At 34.4% G+C, this 21,114-nt stretch overlaps 1 long non-coding RNA gene across 1 annotated transcript in view; it reads right to left on the bottom strand.

Moving 5' to 3' along the window:
- Positions 1-19,508, bottom strand: part of LOC149786572 (uncharacterized) — a 45,549-nt gene extending 26,041 nt beyond the window's left edge. Inside the window, exon 1 of the long non-coding RNA XR_016425208.1 lies at positions 19,371-19,508. This is a non-coding gene — a long non-coding RNA (uncharacterized LOC149786572). The remainder of the gene's footprint in view (positions 1-19,370) is intronic.
- Between the last annotated feature and the right edge of the window lie 1,606 nt (positions 19,509-21,114).

The following is a 21,114-nucleotide window of genomic DNA, read 5'->3' as shown; positions in this document are numbered from 1 at the left end:
GTATTTTAGTGTAGTATTCTGTCCGTTAACTGACCTTTACGTTATATGAAATTTTAACGGACGTTTGATTTCGTAGAAGAATGACTGAGAATATCTCGAAAATAATCCGCTTTACAGTACCCAGTTGGATTTCCTCGTAGATATAAAAAGCGTAGATGTGTTTACGTTACCATGGCATTAAATCTGCTCATACTACGAAAGATAACAACTAGCTTACTGTAGATATTATCCGTAAGACTTCTGTGTTCATGCAAGTCATTCACCGAATTGATTACAATTTGTAAAGTCAGCAAGAGGAAAGAAATATGTATATCATCATTTTCTGCTATTGGCACACACAAGTGTATTTTATTTTTATTTCCGTTTGAAACTCTCACAAGTTCCACGTCTGATTGGTAGAAACGGAAGCCAAATGGCATGCAAGCAAACGTATTTCCTGTTGTATTGCGAACATGTTTTATCTGTAAAATAATGCCTTGAGTGCTAAACTGTGAAATATATAGATCTACTTCCTACATTAAAGCCTCAAGGAGAGTGGCCCCGTATGGCCGAGTGGTCTAAAGCACTCACCGTTACGGATCACTGCCATCTCACATCTATGTGCGTGGGTTCGAATGTGGTGGTAGACATATAGCAGACTATCTCTCTCGTGTAAAAAGGGTCGAGAGTGAATCTATAAATGTACGTCCAGCTATCAAACTTACATTCGAATTACAAAACATTTTTTCTTAGTTACTGTTGGAATAATGGTTCCTACAATTCCCAAATGAACATTAATGTTTCTTTCTTTTCATATTTATTTGCACTGTTTTCGTTCCAAGAAAAACTTCCAACCCCTATAAGCAATGCGCATTCCATTTTATTTTACATGCATAGACGTAGTATTCAATAGAAGAAAAACATGTGAAGGTTTCTCATCTTATCCGGGTGCAGAACAAAATCCCCACAGGACCAAACCCGTCTCACCAGGACAAAATGATCTCAGGCCAATATCCCCAAAGTAACTGTATATAATGTGTGGTACATTGAGTGTTATGATTATAGATTGTAAGGATCGTTTAGTCAATAATATTGAATAGCTGATGTTGTTAATGATTGTGAGTTTATAGTTTAAGATAAGGTCACATTTGTTTGATAAACATGTTATAGTAGCCTTAGAAAAGTGTAGACGAAATCTTGATGGCGAACATGATGATATTCGAGTGCTAGTCATGGGTTCCGCTAGGAAAAACGAATGACCTAATTCCTGATTAGTTAACTGCTAAAGGACCTGACATTATCACAGTTACAATGATCTAGAAATGATTATTCGACTTTCATTTTGGTTCCAAAAATACATCTTAGTTTTCGTATAAGGGATGTTTACCTGAGAATTATGTTATTCCTACCTTGAACATCAGTCTTAGTGGAGTCCTTTTGTTCAAATGAGAGGATTTAATTGATTTATTTTAATTATTTATTTTAATTACAATGCACTCATACACTTTGGTACTACGTGGCTATAAGAGAATTCATATAAAGACATTTTGGGATTATTTCATTGATTTATATCAAGAATGCTAGCACACGAAAACATTCCAGCCTATAGGCAATTCAGCGTAATAGATTGGACATCATTCGGAACAGCATTGAATTAATTTGAAATACTCAATAATTTTGAACTGTTAATAAAAATGTGTACAACTACTTAGGATATAATTCACAATACTGTAAGCTATTGGTTTATGTATTCTTTGTTGAATTGTACAATCTAGTTGTATTTAACTCTTCTCCGTTACTTAGTTTAAGACCATAAGATCAAAACACACACACACACCCACACACACATATATATATATATATATATATATATATATATATATATATATATATATATATATATATATATATATATATATATATATGACATCAGTTTTAGTTATAGTGAGAGGCCAAGCTGACCCAATTCTTAATTAGTTGGTGTTAAAATAGTTGATCCGTTTAATACCAAGAAGATTATTTCCAACCTCGTATTGCATTCTCTCTGCAACGTTTACGTATGTATATATAGGGAGAGAGTAATGATGACGGTGCAAATAAACACCGTTTTTCAATCTTTTAAACAAAACAAGCGCTTCATCAGATGAACAAACAATTTACATCCAAAAGCAAACAATAAACACAATATCCACGAGAAATAGCTTTGACTCTTACATGTGTATCACTATGAAATATTGAACAGACAGAAACTACAAGACAGAAGACATAACTGAGAAAGGTATAAATCCTGTAATTTTCATGTCTATTTTATACAGACACTAACTTAGCACAGTTGTATAATAAAAGTCAAAGAAGAGACTATTGTGTCCATCACGCAGAGAACCAAATTCTTTATATAAAGTTTTACAATTTTAATTTTACCATTGTGGACTACATTTCAGAAGAAAAGCTTGAAAAAGGAAAGCAATGGTATTTGAGCAAAGGAAGAATTGCACATATTTCAAAAATATGTTTTGTAATAATCTGTTCTTCGTCAAATAGTTGTTTGATATAAATGTGCTATATAGACCAAAGATGTTGGAAGAAAAACATGAACTGTATTATAAAAGTTGTATACAATGTAATTGTACCAGCATGTTGTTGTTGTTGTTGTAGGGTTTAACGCCATTTTTTCAGCACAAGATATGCTATACATGGCGGCCAGTATTACTGGTGGAGGATGAACCCTAGAAAACCCCGGGAAGAACCATCGACTCTAGAGAAGCTACTGGCAAGCTTTCTCACTTATCCACTTTAGGCGAGCCTGAGACTCGAACCCACGCAAACAGAGGTGAGATGGCAGTGATCCGGAACGGTGAGTGCTTTAGAACACTGGCCACTCGGTGCCCCCGTACCAGCATGTATTTCGATAATAAAATAATAAAAGAATTCAAGTTGAAGGCAGAACTGACAAATTGATAGACATGTATAGATGTCGATGGGGTTGGGATCATACAGCTTTTATCCAGTTCAGTTAAACCAGTTATTTCAGACTGAAAAGAATGCATAAGTGATCTAGTATCGTGGAACTGGTTTAAAATCAGAGATCTTAAACCCCTCCCCACTCCATTTATATATATGTTCATTTTGGTATATGCACAATAAATTAATATTTGTCAGGTAATTGTTCCTTTTGCTTTAAACTATACAAATAATTAAAAATGAAGAGACAAATATAAAGGAAAAAGAAATCAAACTGCATAAACCTCATTGTACAGGTGAATGATATGATGACGATAATCAGGGTCTATTATTTGGATTTGTAATAATCAGATAAAGTCAAAAACGGTAAGGCAAAAGAAGCCAAATTACATACGAATCTCTCAAAATGATGATTATAATTATGATGCTGATGATAATGATGATATAAATAGTAAGGATCTTTTCTGCGATGTGAGATTCTGCGGTTTAGGCTGATTTCCCCAAGAACCATGCTGTACATTCAACCACATGCTCCGAAAAAGTGCGTGATAATTTCAAACCACATCTAAGAAGGTTCATTAAATCCCACCGATATTCAGAAATTTTCTCCCATATCAAACGGAGGGGAAAAGTTCCCTTTATTTTCCATTGTAGAATAGAGACAATAATAATAATAATAATAATAATAATAATAATAATAACAATAATAACAGCAATGATAAAAACAATAATAATAATAATAATAATAATAATAATAATAGGGGCCTATCTCACCTTTACATATAATATGCTGACTTTAAGGTCCCAAATGAAGAGAATTATTATTGATATTATTATTATTATTATTATTATTATTATTATTATTATTATTATTGGTGATATGTATGGACGTATTTATGTATACTATATTAATAGGTCTTCATTTATGTACGTAGAGAGCAATATGTTGTGCAAACGTCAGACACTTTCAAGGATATCCTAACTGCAGGGCACTGCAGACCTCTGCTCCCACCACCCCGCACTGTCCCTTATCACTAAGTAATGGCTAGAGAGGTCAAAATTCACATTTTAAATAAAATAGTAATAATATTCGCGATTAAACCTTTTAAAACAGATCTGGTCAAGCAATTTTCCTCAAAATGTATTATACCGTGGAAAAAAAAGTATATTCAGCATATTAAATACGCGGATTTGTTTTATGCTAAGTGGTGAATTACTTGATTTTCTAATTAAAATAATAGTGATATTTCTGTCAGTGAACTACTTTTTCATTATGTAGTGGTTGTTTTCTTATTAATAATCCCAGTCTGTTATCCTTGAAACTTGTAGTTTGTTATTCTGGAAATATCAGTTACTTTTTATCAATCTGATGTGGAACTAATTCCGCACCAAAGAATCGGGTGATAATTTTAGTAATGAGTGTTCCAAACTCAAGACTGTTAAAGGACTGAAAGTCCATCGATTAAACATTGTCTCTATTTCTTTCACTTACAACTAGTATAAGCTCTCAAAAGATTCGTTTTCCTACAACATGACTTACATTATTAACCAATCCTGGTCAGTCTAACCCATATATACTCTATTTTATGTTCACCCATTTCCAGGATGTTTCCCATTTTTTCATACCATTAGTATCCTGTGTCCTATATCGCATGAGGTTTGAGGGGGAAAGACGAAAAGCATCGGCGCCTGACTGTAAACCCAGTGTTCACACCCGGAAAATATTTAGCATCAGCCTCCTTTAGGTTTACGGCAGAAAGGATTACACGAATTTACACCACCAACTGTGTAACGGACAGTCAGTCCTGGACCGCATTAAGGAACTTATGTACGATTTGGGCTACAATTGTATCAAGTCACGCTGTGGTGGAAAGGCTTTCGTGTTATACATGGACACCGACAGCCAGCTGCTGAAGACTGAGACTGCCGATGAATATCTTTTCTTTCGGGGGGGGGGGAGAGGGTGCTCTCTCCTGTTTTGATCTTTGCAGACCAGATAGGGAGGCCCTCCTACCCTAATTGTAAGTGTTTGCTATATTTATATTTTCCAATTCGGTACACTTTTTGTTTATATGTATTATTTTTGTTTGTTGTTTGTTTAGTTATATATATATATATATATATATATATATATATATATATATATATATATATATATATATATATATATATATATATATATATATATATATATATATATTAAGATTTTTATTTATTTATTTAATCTAAATATTCATCTATCGCTAAAAAAGGCTTCTTCTGCCATCCTTCGTTCTTCTTCCTGCCTTTTATTTTCCTTCCTTAATTCTGTCTCGTTCTCTTCTTTGCTCTAGGGTTCCTGTAATTGGCGTTGAGTTTGGGGAGTTGGGTATCTAATTTTTTCGTGCAGGTTGTATTTGCTCTGCGATAACTGTTGATGATTTAGTTGGTAGAGTTTCTTCTTGTCGTTGTTGCTGGTGTTGTTGACATTGTTGATTTGGAAATTGACAATTTTGCAGTTTTACTGTTGCTTGCCGTTCTTGTATTTTTATTGTCTTTGGATTTTCTATGGATTGTCCCTTTTTCCGTTCTAGTTGTTGTTCTAGTGGCTTCCCTTATTTGGGGTTTTGTTCTTTTTTTTGCTCCTCTTGTTGTCTTTGTTGTTGCTGTTGTACTTTTTGCCTTTGATTTGAAGTTGGGTTTTCTTGCTGTTGGTTTTGTACTGTCTGTTCCGTGTGGATTCGTTCCTCTTCTCGTTGTTGCCTCTGTTGTTGTTGTTGTATTGTAGGTTGCCTTTCTACTCTTTGTTCTTCTACTGATACTTGTTGTTGTTGTTGTTGTCTTTATATTTCCCTTATTGTCTCTTGATTTTGGGGGCATTTGTGTGTTGTATGTCCGGTCTGTTGACATCTACTGCACTTTCTGTGAAATATACACCCTCTGTACCACGATTTAGTCAAAAATCATGTAGGAAGAACGCTCTTTTCACTTCCATTAGCTTAGTTTTCTCTATTTCCAGAAATATATTACCGTTGTATATGGATGTCGAAGGTATTGTTTCCAGTCTTGATGAGATAACTTGTATCTTCAATTTCTCTTCAAATTTTTTGGACTGTAGCCTCCAAAGGTATTTCTAATGGAATGTCAGATAGGTGTAACTCTCCAATTTGCTTTTTTATATTTCGGAGAATTGGTGTAGGTTCTTTGATTAACGCTTTTTCTCCAGCAATCTGAAATTCTCCGTATGGTAGTACTGGTTTTGTCCCCTTTGGGCACACAATACACCTTTGATATTCCTTCTGGTTTATTGAGTAGATTTTGTTCAAGCAGTCTGGATACTGGACTTTAATCGCTATCATAACTGAGGCTACTCTCTTCACTCTATCTCTCGATAATCCTAACATGTCTATCTCTTGGGCTCCTTTTTTGTACATACATTCCAAGAAAGATCCATCATTTGTTTCTATCCGTCTAGTGTTGAAGTATTTTTCTAATTCCCTTATCTCTTTCTTTGCTCGAAGTGACTCCATTTTTTCTCGTGCGCGTCGTGCTTGTGAAGTTATTTCCATTGTATATGTGCAATTTGTTTCTTCTCAATTTGTGATTTTTTTTTCCTCTATATGTTTATCAACTCTTCTGTTTAAATATATGTGCAATGATTTGCAGGTATCTGATTCATAGCATAGTTTGCTTTGTATATGCCATTGCCGACGATATAACAAGCAGTTTCAAGTTGATACAGAGCGCACCCAAAGTACGTCTGTTCTCCTCGAAATTTCAATATTGTCTATCGCGATATCGCTGAATATGCCAGTTTGTACGACACAGTGAATACCCACTTGAGCGCTCTGAAAGCACTGCAAGCAAGAAGGTAGTAGACAAGTTTAAACCAAGGTTATGCACCATTCTAGAGGCAAAAATAGCTGTTGTTAAAATATCTGATAAGTTTACTGATAACCTGATTTCGTCCAAATGCCAAGATGATTATTTCAAGCCTCGTATTGAATTCTCTCTGTTACGATCAAGTATTCTATATTATAGAATTATTACGTAAAGTTAGGCATTCGGAGTAGCACCACCAGTCATGAAAGTTTATTCTTTTTTATATTGAGGGGAGTTCGTTTATTAAATGTAATCGTTTGTTATTAGTACAGTGCTCGAAACATTTCAGATTAATTTGAATAATAACTGTCACGGAAATATATTTGAGTTTATTTATAGACTATTTGGATATTTAATAGCTGTACAGAATTGCTGTGAATTCATTTAATGACTGTTTGGATTTATCTCCTCTTTATTGTCGATACATCAGTACATTACTGTCCATAATTCGTAATACACTTGGAATTCATTTGGATTACTCGAAATTTTTGGAATTAAGAAAATATTTAGGAGTTTAAGATGTCGTTCGCTATACTGTAAGTTATTTTTTAAATTTTTCAGTATGTATTTTAGGGAAATAAATAAAAATTATTAATTTTACAAACCTTGTCTTTTCTCTTTCTTTTCTGTTACTTATTTTAAGACTATGGTATCTTAAAATAACATGTACGTTTGTGTATCTTACTCTCTTTGATTATAGATGTGGTAGGGACTGTTTTTTATTTTCAACATGAATGGTACGGACGTTATACGAGGACGAGTGTTTTAAATTGTTTGTAAGTAGATAACTAGAAAGTTTAAAAGAGATAGGATAGTTGTGTTTCTAATGGATTTAGATTGCATTTTACGCCACTTCTTTCACATCATTGCAGTGTGGCCAGTAGATTAGTCGGTGATGATCGACTGCAAACTGCGTATTGAATAGCAATTAGGCTGTACTGACCACCCGAAACAGCCTTCTCACAAGCAATTGCGGGGTAGTGGAGAGTAGATAACTACGTAATCGACACTAGATGTAGCTTGAATGTTAATTTTCTGCATGCACTCTTGCCCTTTTGTCTTCTTTCACTCCATTCATGATAGTGAATAAGTACGTTTGTATGTATATCTTGTATATTTCTACCCGTTGTTATCCTTCCACCTTACTGGTAGTTTTATTTAAAAGAGATGATAGGAAACTTATAAGGGATAGGGGCTTCAATTTTGTATAGAAAGGGATAATAGTAATAATAATAATAATAATAATAATGCTATATGTAGGCAGAGAGGTTAGTTATGTGCATAAGGGTTTCCAGTTATATTTTATACAGCTTCTTTACATCATACTTTGTGTTGGCTGTAGTTGAGTGAGTCTTGGCCATTCTAAACGGAGATTAAATGGTAAATTTCGTGGTTTTCGTCACTCCAAATAGTGGGATATTGGATTGTAGATCATTATATATTTGATAGTAGATTTTGATTTTAGGGTTTTGAAAAGTAGATGACTAGGTTTCGGATAGTAGACAGCTGTTGACTTATTTAACATTACATTCCCTATCTTCAATGTGTAATACCCCATCATATGGAACTATGACATTTTCACCTTAATCCTTAAATATTTCATCATGGAGGCGTAATGTCAAATTCGCTTTGTCCAAATAGAGTCCCATCATATCAAACAAATGGATATAGTTGATATTACATTTCGCGGCAGAGGCCAGAAAGCCCCACCATGTTAAAGCTGTGTTTAGATTGAACAAGTCTGTCATTTAGTGTGCTTATTTTATTCTCTCAATCATTTTAACATGAACATGCGAACCTTCGATACCACAACCTTGTAAGAACCCTTAGCTTTGTACCAAAGTCTGATTTAGTTTGCCAATATGGTCAATTTAATGAAATCTAGGATGTCAGATCGTAAATTTATAACAAACTTAAGAAAAACTAATGAAAATTTAGAATCACACTTGGATTACAACCTATATGTTTTGTCTTGATTGCTTAGTAAGCAAATGCATGTTCTTAAGTGTGTGTGTGCGTGTGTGTGTGTGTGTGTGTGTGTGTGTGCTCTTCTCTCCATAATGTTGAATATCAGAAGCAGGGTATGTGTGTGTTTGTGAGTTTGCACTCTTACATTATTCACTTCGTTCACATCATATAAAATAGGGTATAAATATTGTCGGGGATTGTAACAGGATTGACCTGAATGAATGCTTCGATTAAATGACCACACAACACAATATGGTGAAAGATGGACATTTATAAAATGAATTAATAAAAAAATACGTATATACTCTACAAATACAGTGATTCATTCAAGCACTAAACATACGATTCATTCAATTACTTTACACACAGATTCACAAATATGGAAAACAAAAATGTGGTTCATATTTTCAAAAATAAAGGTAAGATTCATACAATCTCATGTACTGAAATTAAGATTCATACAATCTCATGTACTGAAATTAAGATTCAAATAATCTCATGTAATGAAAGTAAGATTCATACAATCTCATGTAATGAAAGTAAGATTCATATAATCTCATGTAATGAAAGTAAGATTCATATAATCTCATGTAATGAAAGTAAGATTTTAAAAATATCATGTAATGAAAGTGACTCAGTTGTATTCAGTTGAAACAGCATTATCAATTGAAACACATATGTTCAATTTTAATCACCATAACAATTGTACCAAACATATGACTCGTGATTCAGTCATTTGTGCATCCCGTAAACTAAACATTTTGACCGGGTTCACGTGTCCATTGTCAAACCACACTTCTCCTGAATTCTTGGTTTGGCCCAAACTTGTATTGGCTACACACAACCCTTCATGGATCCACCATGCGCACAAGTTTACAAATCAGCAGTTCCGTCCTTGTATGGCCTTGATTGTCACACCTGCTTCCATCCCCATACAGACATACGAACCAAAAGCCTGATATACCCGCACACACATACGAACAGCTAAGATAAAGCCAAACTGGACATAATAACATAATAGATACATGCTACTAAATTAAACGTTCACAAGGTTTCAAATCCGCGTAGTGGTAAAGGCAGCATTTCACGCTACGACACTAAAAACTGAATATGCTTCACATATCAAATACAATAAATATTTAACGCTTACCCCTATGGCTGTAGAACAAGAATGGAAAACGTACACTCTTTGACAATATCCAAAAGACCAGTGAGTGAATTACATTTAAAAAAATAATTTGCCTTAAATCCACTTGAGCATGAGTATCAGTAAGGTAAAAATGCCCGTACATACCGTGCTTTCTGTGACTCTTGAAGCAAGCGATCTACGACGAGATATATAGCTATAAAAAAAATATTATCCACCCTAGGTAACGTTGTACGCATGTATGTACGACGAAAATAATCAAATCGTTCTAAGGCGAAACAAAGTTATTTCTTGCCTTATTCTGTGACACAATGGTAAGCTAATGCCTGCCTTTAAGTGTGCATTTGTTTGTTCCTTCATCCTATTTAATATCTAAAGAAAGCAAGGTTTGTGTATGTGCGTATGTACTAGTACTAATTGCTCTTTGTCCCCTCCATGAATGCTAGAATTACAAGCGTTGCATAGATTATGAATGTAGCAGTGGATGGTAGTTTTGTTTCAAAATTGATGGTAGTGAAGTTTTCTGGGATATGCATCTTCCTCTGTTTTAAGGGGATATTAAATCCGTTAGAATAAAATAGTCCTGTGTAGATTATTTTTATTAGGGATCTACCTTCCATTTCTATTAAACCTATGAACAGTTTTAACATTACATTTCCCCATAATAAAATCGTGTCAGTTTTTGAAAATACTTAAACTACCGCTAGCAGCTATAGTGGCATTCCTATGTGAAATTCCCTTCAGGTCCCAAATTAATCTTCCCATATGAAATTCCGTTTAGGTCCCGTATTGATATTCCCATGTGAAATTTCCCTTTAGGTCCCGTACTGATCTTCCCATGTGAAATTCCCTTTAGTTCCCGTATTGACATTCCCATGTGAAACTCCCTTTAGGTCCCATATTGATATTCCGATGTCAAATTCATGTTCATGCCATATTGTAATTCCCATGTTAAAGTACCGTTAGACCCCATGTTAAATTTCCGTTAGACGCAACAGTTCCAATCTGATATTAAATTCCCCATTGTCCCGACTGTGCCAATTTTGTCCATGTGAAATTCCCATTGTCTGGAGTGTGACATGTTTGCCCATGTGAAATTCTCATTGCCCCCAACGTGCCGTTCCCATCTTGAATATCCGCTACACGACATAGTCTCTTGCTTTACGCTCAAGTGCTGCATTATACGACTCACAATTTCACAAATAACTGTTATCCATTCTTTTTAATTTATTTAGTGGACACGTATCATATTGATATTAGTAACTATTGCTGCTTTTCACTAAATGATGCACAGTAAGAAAGCAGTGTTTTAGAATATCGGGAGTAAGTGATATCCTTTACATCATTATCTCATTTATCTCTTGCACCAATTTGTGATGAGTACAAATCCAGATCTGTTTGTCAATAATGAACAGTCAGGTCTTGATTTCCAATGTTTATTCTACAAATGCCTTTCATTGACAAAACAAACCCTAAATATCGGCCTCAAAAGTACCAACACGTCGTAGTGTTCATTCCGCCATGAAAACTTTGAGAGAGAGAGAGAGAGAGAGAGAGGGAGAGATAGATAGATAGATAGATAGACAGATAGATAGATAGATATTTTGTTTATAATAGTTGGGATGATTCATTATAAAGCTAAAACGTATAAGTAAACGGCATATTACTTGCCATTTAGACCACAGGATCAGGTCACAATCGTAAAACATTTGTAATGTTTTGGTTTAAGTGATATCTACTTGCCATTTCAAACATAGGGCCCAGGTCACAATTGTAAGACATTTGTAAGGTTTTGGTTGAAGTGTTTCGTTTGCTTTAGTTTCTAAATGACCACATTTCTCTACACATTCCAGAAACAAGAAAATGTTCTTCAGACGTTTCTTCGGTATGCAATTACCGCTCGTTAAGCAAGTTACCTATCAGTGTCATAATTATTCAAGACTATAGCATTATTGCTAAGACGATGCAGCCATTGCACGAAATTCGCTACATGGAGACGCTTACTAAACATCTGCAAAGTACGAACTAATAGAAGCGTTATCATATTTGAGCTTTCAAAAAAAAGGACACTCCGGAGAGTGGCTGTATCTGTATATGTATCTTATAGAGATTTTAAGTATTATTATATGCTCTTTTTTCTCCCTTAACTTTACTTTCTATTGTAAACAAACAATGGACGCAGACGCCAGCATTTTTTATTTGCTTTAGGTATTGGTTGATTAAATTTGTTTCTAAGTGAACTAAAAGCAGGTGTTTCTTGGATTGCCACATACCAGCTGTTTTGCTACATTCCGCGTTAACTTTTTGATACATTTTTTGGATTTAGGCGGGCAATAGACGCCAGATTTCATAAAACTGCTTGGTACCTAAAACTCACATGCAAGTGAAAAGGCATAATCTGTCTTCTTTAGCTGGTAATAAGAATGACACAAAATATACTTAGTGTTTTACATCCTGAATTTCCTCAAAATGTACTTTCTTAGTTCTGCAAATCAGAATTACATGAGCCATGTCATGGGCTCTCAAGCTTGATTGCACATTTTGAAATTTTACTTTAATTTCGACTATATTCCAAGTGCAATTACATCCTTCTTACTGCACTCAAAATGAAATAAACATTATACTTCATAGCGTCTATTTTGATAATTGCAATTGGAAGACTTCATATTTTTCCCACATTATGATTTCAAATAGTCAATGACAGAACAGAAACACTTGTAGATGTCAACACGCTGCTCCGTCCCCGCTGAAATCCGATGTACTTCATGTAGAATTGGCACACATAAATCCAGTCCATAATCACGAATTTCGTACATGCCAACATTTATTCATTCCATATCAAATGAAAAAGATGTTTCATTGCGCATTTATTCACAAAATGACTCCAAATTTCATTTTTAAGTAGACAAAACGCGCGACCAAGTTCAAATAATGTTGTTGTGTAATGATGAATATGCGTTTGTGTAAGAAGTAAGCCATATTGCATTCGTCTTCATGGGGAAAAGAACTGAGACGCATAAAATGACAAAGGAAAATTAAAAGCAAAATTGTTACGAAAAGGTTATGACATTCATTTAGTCGTATTTTAAGCGAATGTTGGTTTACGATGACACCAGTCAAAACTTGTATGGATTTTGTAATCACATAATAACATTTTTGAAGTGATCAACAATAACAAAGACATTTGGTTCAATAAAAGTACTATTCGGTGTGATGTGATGTGATCTCGATTTTTAACGTAGCTTTAACAATTTTTCTGTCATATCGCTACGATGTCTGCAATGTGGCAGTTTAAAGTGATGCCTAGCACTGGGGCATCATGCCGCAGACATGTTGCATTATGTCCCATCCAGTCACATTATCATGACACCAGGCCGAACAGTCCTAACACTAACTTCCTAATGCTGAACACCAAGCTAGGCAGCTGTTAGTACCATTTTTGTAAATCTCTGGTATGACACGGCCAGGGATCGAACCCACGACCTCCCGCATCCGTGGCAGACGCTCTAACCAGTAGGCCACCGGAGCGGTTGAGTACTATTCGAAGGAACTATCATACACAATAGGACGTCAACTCACTAGTGAGCGCAGGTTAAGTATATACATTGTGACAAGAAAACAAAGTTTCTAAATATTGTAAATAGTGTCGAAATGAAAAATGTGAGTGAACGTTTATTCAACACCTCATATACTAAACGTGAGAGACGGAAACATGCTTCCACATTCTGATGTTGGAAATCGGAAATGGCATGTACAATCAGACATAGCAATTTGGTTTATTTTTTAAAAATGGCGCCTTGAGAGGAAATGGAGACCACCTGATATATCTGCTGGTGACGATTGGCCAATGGGTTATCACATTGTCGTTCCAAAGTCTTATCGACATGAAACTTTTAGTCTACCCAAGAAAATCCCTTGGCTGGTTATTTAGGGGTCAATAAGACTAGTGATCCTTTACTCTATGGATAAAATCTCTATTGAAACTGTGCTTCTGGGAAATAAAATAGGATATGTGACCCCGAGAGAAGCGATGGTTGAAAAGTTAAAAGAAAACAAAAGAATTATACTTTTAAATAGTTTGGGAATACCTATTTGATTATACGCTAGTCGAAAAATATCGCCATTTGGAAGTGTACTTATGTTACTCACTGAATACATATTGTCTTCGTAATAATTAATTGCAACATTATTCAACGTAATATAATATAATTGATGTATAATCGATGATTGTATGGTCTGTTTATAGCATTCTCTTTGAGAACTGCAGTTGGGATAAATAGACAGTCCTTAACCATCTGTAAACATCTTTATTCACGTTATTTTGCATGATCTCATTTGTAAGAATGCAATTTGTGTTCAGTCAAAATAAGATCAATCTTAACATATCCTTTTCCGTAATTTCTCGTTATGTTACTTTAACCAGTCTTATAATGCTGTCTACAGTACCATTTACGCATATTTTATATTCATCTTTAAAGTTCCCAAAGTCGTCTATTTTAAACGGTCATGTCTGAAAGAGTGTTCATACCTGATGAAGTCATACTGAAACGTTTCTCTCTTCCTGGCTACACTTGCCACTTATATTAATTATGGATGAAGTACAATTCTGTTATACCAGTTCTTTTACAATTTTATATCATCCATTTTTTTCTTCTGATTTTTAATTGCGGATATCAAGTTGAACTATAACAGAACGAAACTCTCCAAATTTTCTATTTATTAGTGTGCTCAAGTATGGTCCGGTTTCTTCAGAAAATTAATACAAACACTAATCGCATTCCCTGTACAATCTGCGCTGGTTTGACATTCAGGCGAGTCCTTTAGGTTGTTTTAACGGAATAGTTTTATTATACAAGACGTCATTATATCTGGCCTTTGTATAATTTAGTTGACTATATTATGAGGTGATTCCACAAAATATTAGACCAACCGTCATTATATTTTCTATTCTTCATCTAAATAGTTTTCATCTATTAATGTTCGTGTACATAGTTTCAGCAGTTATCCAACTGTTAGAATGATGAATATATACTTTCCATTTTAGTAGTAAATATATTTATGGGATTTATTTGTTTCATTTTTGTTTTGTTCTTTTGCGTTCTTTTCTATTTTTACGTTTTATATTTTTGATGGTTTATTGCTTTGCTTTTAGATTGTTTCATCCTTGAACACAATGTCATGTCCCATGTATGGGAATAACTCCTCCTCGTAAGATATACTCTCGAAATCTCTTCCGTAAAATTAAGAAGATGTAATTTTGCAAAGAATATATTTGAGATGCAGATCGTCTCGCTTAGTCTTTATTCTTGCGTTCCGCGAGTATCAGTTATCCGTCAACTCAAATATTTTGATGCAATCTATTCTCTTCCTTTCGTGCTTAATTAGAGGAATATGAATTGTATTCTAGGCATTAGTATATCCATCAGTGACTCGGGTATTTCCATATTCAAGTTTTTTAATGTCATATTCACATTTTCTTGGATGTTTTCGTCCTTTTAAGTCAAAATGGAAAGAATTAGGTATTTTCTTTCCTTAATAATTTCTTAATGCTACAATTATGAAAATATTTCACTTCGTAAAAGTATACTTTGTCTGGTCTTTGCTTATAACACATGTCTCTGAGGGCATCGTGTATGTCGTCTCCAGTCGGTTGTTTCACTTTTTTAGCCAAAGCCTAATTTGGTTAGAAATATATCACTATTAGAATTGAGTTATATCCGTTGTACTTCTTTTTAAACGATTGCATGTTAATAACGTTTTAGTGACATTACATTCCAACTTGAATACCATAAACCTTTTATACGAAAGTGTATTTTCTCGCTTGCTTTGCAGTGTGTATGCAAATGTTTGGGTTCTCTCTTCTTTAAATTTGAATATTTATCTCCTAGCAGCCCCGTTTAATAATGTGTCCAGAAATATACTGACTTTTGTTTAAGTAACTGAATTTTAGTAATTGCAGTAAATATGTCTAAAATGTTTCCATTTAACATATAACCTTCCCTTGCACAGTCTCAGTAATCTGTCGTTTTATTTTGAAATAGATGTCACGTTTTTAATCCAATTTATCCTAAATGATAACAATGAAGAATTAGTATGCATATTTTCTTAGACAGGTCATACGTCATCGATGTCTGTATCTGAACAAAATACGTATTTACCTTCAAATTTGGCTGAAGCTAACGACTAGTTTAACATATCAGTGTCGAAAAATGATGTACGAGAGAAAAGAAGCATTTATTTGCAGATCTCAGGATCATGAGAAATGCTTTTCAGCGCTTTTTATTATTGTGAGATACGATATTATTGCGAGATACAATGAATTTAATAAGTTTTCATTCTACACGAAATAAACCTTCTGGGTTTTTTTATCACCTGCCTTTTTTATCACAGCTTTAATTTCTTTTAATGTTTCTATGTCTCTATATAATGACTCGACAAAAATAAAAATAAAAAACTAAATTTAACAAAAATACTGCTGAATTTACTACTTTAAAAGAAGATACTATATCTAAATTTCGTTTAATATGCAAAATTAGTACATGCAATGCGCATTATATGGAATTAAGCAGATGTAAAATATGAATTATTCAAGATCTTAGAAACCATTCTTCTCTTGATCGGCTAGAATCACCTGATGATGCACTGTCAAGTATTCAATATTTAATTTGTCTGTTCATACCATTTGAATGTATAAATATTTTTATGTTTAATGTATCCGACGTATAGCAACTATACGTGTTTTATTTAAACTTTTGCCACAGCCCAACCGCTGTCTCTTGTGTGTAGTCTGGCTGGCTGTTGTCTAGATTCATTCATTTTTTTACTGACCTTCAAGATTGTTGTCCCCGTAAATTTGTTACGTTAAATCAACCAAGATATCGCTTCAATTACTTCACTTTTACAGTTGAATTCAGCTCCACCAGAGTTCATAAATCGAAGCAAAAGACTTCCAGCTTCACACGTAATCCCACCTTTAGACACAGGGATACAGTTCTCAGACATATGAAGTGCACCGCAGTATGTTGTCTTCTGTAAACAAACGTTATCTGAATTCATACTATTATCGCCAGTTTGGTGTCGTATCACTTTTAACGCATGATTCTGACACTCACCCACACTGTCATACTTCAACGAGACGAAAGTAGGTTTGCTGAGTTGACAAATAAGCTTGGCACGCCAATGACGGGATCTTAGCATAAACTTTAAGAGTAGATGGGATCGAAACCAACGTGTTTTCCACTTTGCTACCGATGCTGTTGAAAGCAGACTTTTAAAAACATACTCTTCCATCAAAGCTTGAATCTGCAAGATTTAATCTACTCTTTTTTCTGATACAATCTATTGTTATAATATGATTTTAGTTCTTTATTTTAGTTCAGAACTTTAAATATCTAAACAGATAATTTTTATTTCATTCCAATAGAACACGCATTTATTCATTTGATTCAATAAATTTATTTGAAAAAGATGTATGTCCATGAGGAGGTTACTAACTTCTGGTTACATTTGAAGACTGTCAGATAATAAAATAATGTTCATCTGTAAAACAATTATTCAAATGATACTCCTTTTCTCTACGTATTTTAAAAATAAACATGAAATAAAAAAAAAATTTAAAAAAATAAAAATTGGTGTGAAATTCGAATATGACAGTCCGTATGCAGACAGTTATTATGTCACTTCCTGGAATCACCAAATAAAGTTTTTACATATGTTTATATTATTTAGCGTGAGCACTCTTCTAAACAATGCTTAGAGATTAGGTATAAAATATATTAACAAAATTAACAAATCACACAAGAATTGCACATTATGAAGATTATATGTCAACCACATGTAAATTTGAACAATAAGGTATTATTTTTCTTTGACTAATACACTTATAATGGACGGCAAAGACGTAAACATTTAGTTTCTTCTCCTATTTTTGGTGGTCGTGTATATTCAGTAAAATTCTATTTCACTATGTTAGGGCATAGTAATCTAGCTACTAAGTTATCGTGTATTCAAACGTTCAAGGGGTATATATCCACATTGTTCTTCGCTGGCGTTGAAATTCGAGAGATGAATGCTATTGTTCTGTCGGCGGGTAATGGTTGTAATTATTTTTATTGTGGGTATTGTTCTGTGGCTCGCAAATAATTGAGTTTGTAGATGGGCAGGACTGCTGTGTGGAATATTTAGTGAAAGTATTTGTCGTTTCTTCTTAATCATAATGGCTTCTCCACGTCTGCACCGGACTCGTGTCTGCTAGAATGTATTTTTTGTCCATGCTGATAAATTCATTGTTCTTTATTGAAGACATATGCTTAGATATTTCATATGCTGCATGTCACAAAGATGGACCTACCGGGAACTGGATCAGCAGAAAATACGAACACCCGTTATCAAAGGGATATTTATTTACAACATACTATAAAAAAATAAGAACACTCGTGACCAATTTCTGACAACTAACAGCTGCAAAAAGAGATTCAGGCGCATGTCATTTTTATCTTTTACACAATTCAAACTAGACAATCATTTTTAAGAAATGGTCTACGTATACACTAGACTTTGTTATTCAAATCATCACTAAGAATCTAAATGAGGCATTCAAACGTTGTTCACATGTCTTTGCAAATTTTTCTGCTCTTTCAACAGAAGGTGTTCACGTTACCTTTTCGACAATATGAAATTACTATCTGCACACACAACGCATGTATGTATTATGTTCAAACAATAGATATGACATTAGTGTGTTCGCACAAGGGATAAAAAAGTTCGCAATTAGCAGCTGTTGAAACCACGCTGTCCATAGAACAGATACGAAATTATTTTGTTTCGCACGTAACGTTGGACGAAAAAAATGACATTCCTTTTGTCTGTCATTGAACTCGACTTCCATGCAGAAGAAGCTGAGCATGCCATCCAACGTTGATTCATTAGACCCCATGGCGCAGAAATGGATCGGACATGACTTTAGGACAGCCAACAGACAACTAATTACAGATCCATCATTTCTGCGCTAAGCGCCACACGTTCATCTGATACAGATGCACCGAACCGTGCAATGCATGGACTAGAATCTTTCAAACGACACAATACGTGTCATGTATATGTATACAAGAATTGACAATAAAAACTGGTCTACGTTCAGAACGATTTATAAGATTTCGCTATAACCAGTGAATCTATCTCCAACAAGAAAAAATTATAAAAAGTTACAAAACGCTGAAATCATTCTCATCATTTATTACACGTAAGATTCGCAATTCCTGCTAGTTTGTCAAATCAGATCAAGATAGGACTCCAAACTGAAAACATACTGAATTAAATCTTACAGGAATGTGCCAGATGAAATTTGACAAACAAAATGGAAATCTGGGACAAAATCACGAAATGTTTAATAAAGCAAAATAATCCCTCAAACACTGATAATAGAAAGAACGGGAAAGGATCAATTATTACATACCTCTGAAGGAGACGGCATCCTGAAAAAGCTTCGCACTATATGCTTATAATGGAGGGGGAATGCAGTCCATACTCTTTCGAGGCACGAACTATGAACGAAAACCACGCAATGAAATAACTGAGTTCATAAAGCTCTCAAGATTTCCATGCCATAACCAATCTAGCAATGAGTTCGTATGTATCTGATTACAAACGGACATCAGGACAAATAATATAATCACATTAAATTCAGAATAATGGCAATTAAGTGCACATGCTTCCTTGACATTTTCAAATGCCCTATCTGTATAGCTGTAATAGGTTGTGATGTATCAGAACATAGTAGCAAATATCCGTGGCATTGTATGGAGCCTTTTTAATGAATCTAATTTTGTTTCTGTCCTGACTCTAAATACTGGCATTTTCTGGGATTCGGCCAATCCAGCCTGTCTATATCAGATATATGACATTCTTTAGACACGACAAGTTTATCCATTAAGCTGTATCCTGGTGTCGGCTACAACTAGCGAACTTTCATAATCACGTCAGTTCAAAAGTCTGTTTGCCATCTTGCAAGCACCTTTTTCCGCAACCCAAATTACAACATTTAGTCCCTTACTGCGTTCACCAGCGTAGATTTCCAAATCATTTCACAGTTCAATTATGTTGTAAAAATAATGAATTCAAATGATAACATAAACGAAGTTTATTTCCAGTCTCCTCACACACACACACACACACACACACACACACAGAGGGGAAATAGACAGAAGTCTTAAATACAAATGAAAGGAATAAAAATTATTTCAAATATAAAACTTTCTAAATGCTTGTATGCAATCTCATGTAATTTCGAAATGCTAGTCAGCAAATACCAGACTACGACTTTCTCCATCAATAAGTCACTATCATTTATCGCCTTATTCTCCGCTCTGATCTTAGCAATGGCTACTTTTCAGTCTATCCATCTACAGTGCTTGGTACTAGAATAGCTTTGAGGTCTCCTTTCCGTGATCTGCTTTTAAACAGGTTTTACGTAATATCGTGTTTTGTTATTTATTCTAAATATATTTATTTCCAAGTTGTATTGAAATTCATTCATTAAAAAACCTATTTTGATGTTCTCCTATGACAGGTTGATCGATTTCTATTGATCAGTATCAACAAAACAATGAAAACATAGTTATTAAGGATCCGAAAATGAGGCTTCAGAAGCTGTATATTTGGGTTTTGCAGAAGTGTCCACAAGGTTAATTTCGAAGCCAAGCACACAGTCGTCTTAACCCACAATGACAACGACAACGAAACAATTTGTCATAGTGATGGTGTCGCAGAAAACAAAAAAAAAATTTGAAATTGAAATTATGGATAACCCTGTTAACACGATCACATTAGTGTTTGTTATTGTAGATGGGTTCTTTGTCGCGCCTATCAGTTTGTCTTGTAAATAAACTCACAATAATGTATCAGCATGCCGACACGCGTGCTTGTGGCGTTTCAGGATACGAATTGATTGGCTGACAGGCAGCTAGCTGTACGTGATATTATAACAAATTAGGATGGCATGAAATTTCGTTGTGGATACATCGTCATCAGGAACGTTTCGAAGAAATTTTGTTTGACTTGGAAAACAGTCAATTGGCACGTGCATATCGCATGCTGTGGTCGTGTATGGACCGGCATTAAAATATCGAGACATGTCAGCAGAGTTCCCAAAAATACTTCATTACATTATTCCTAATTTATTACTTTTCATCGGGACGCCT

Source organism: Sinohyriopsis cumingii, chromosome 12, assembly GCF_028554795.1.
Source record: "Sinohyriopsis cumingii isolate HCF-2022 chromosome 12, ASM2855479v2, whole genome shotgun sequence".
In the NCBI taxonomy this organism is placed as follows: domain Eukaryota; kingdom Metazoa; phylum Mollusca; class Bivalvia; order Unionida; family Unionidae; genus Sinohyriopsis; species Sinohyriopsis cumingii.
Note: the sequence above shows the minus strand (reverse complement) of the source record. Positions and strands in the feature narration are given on the sequence as shown.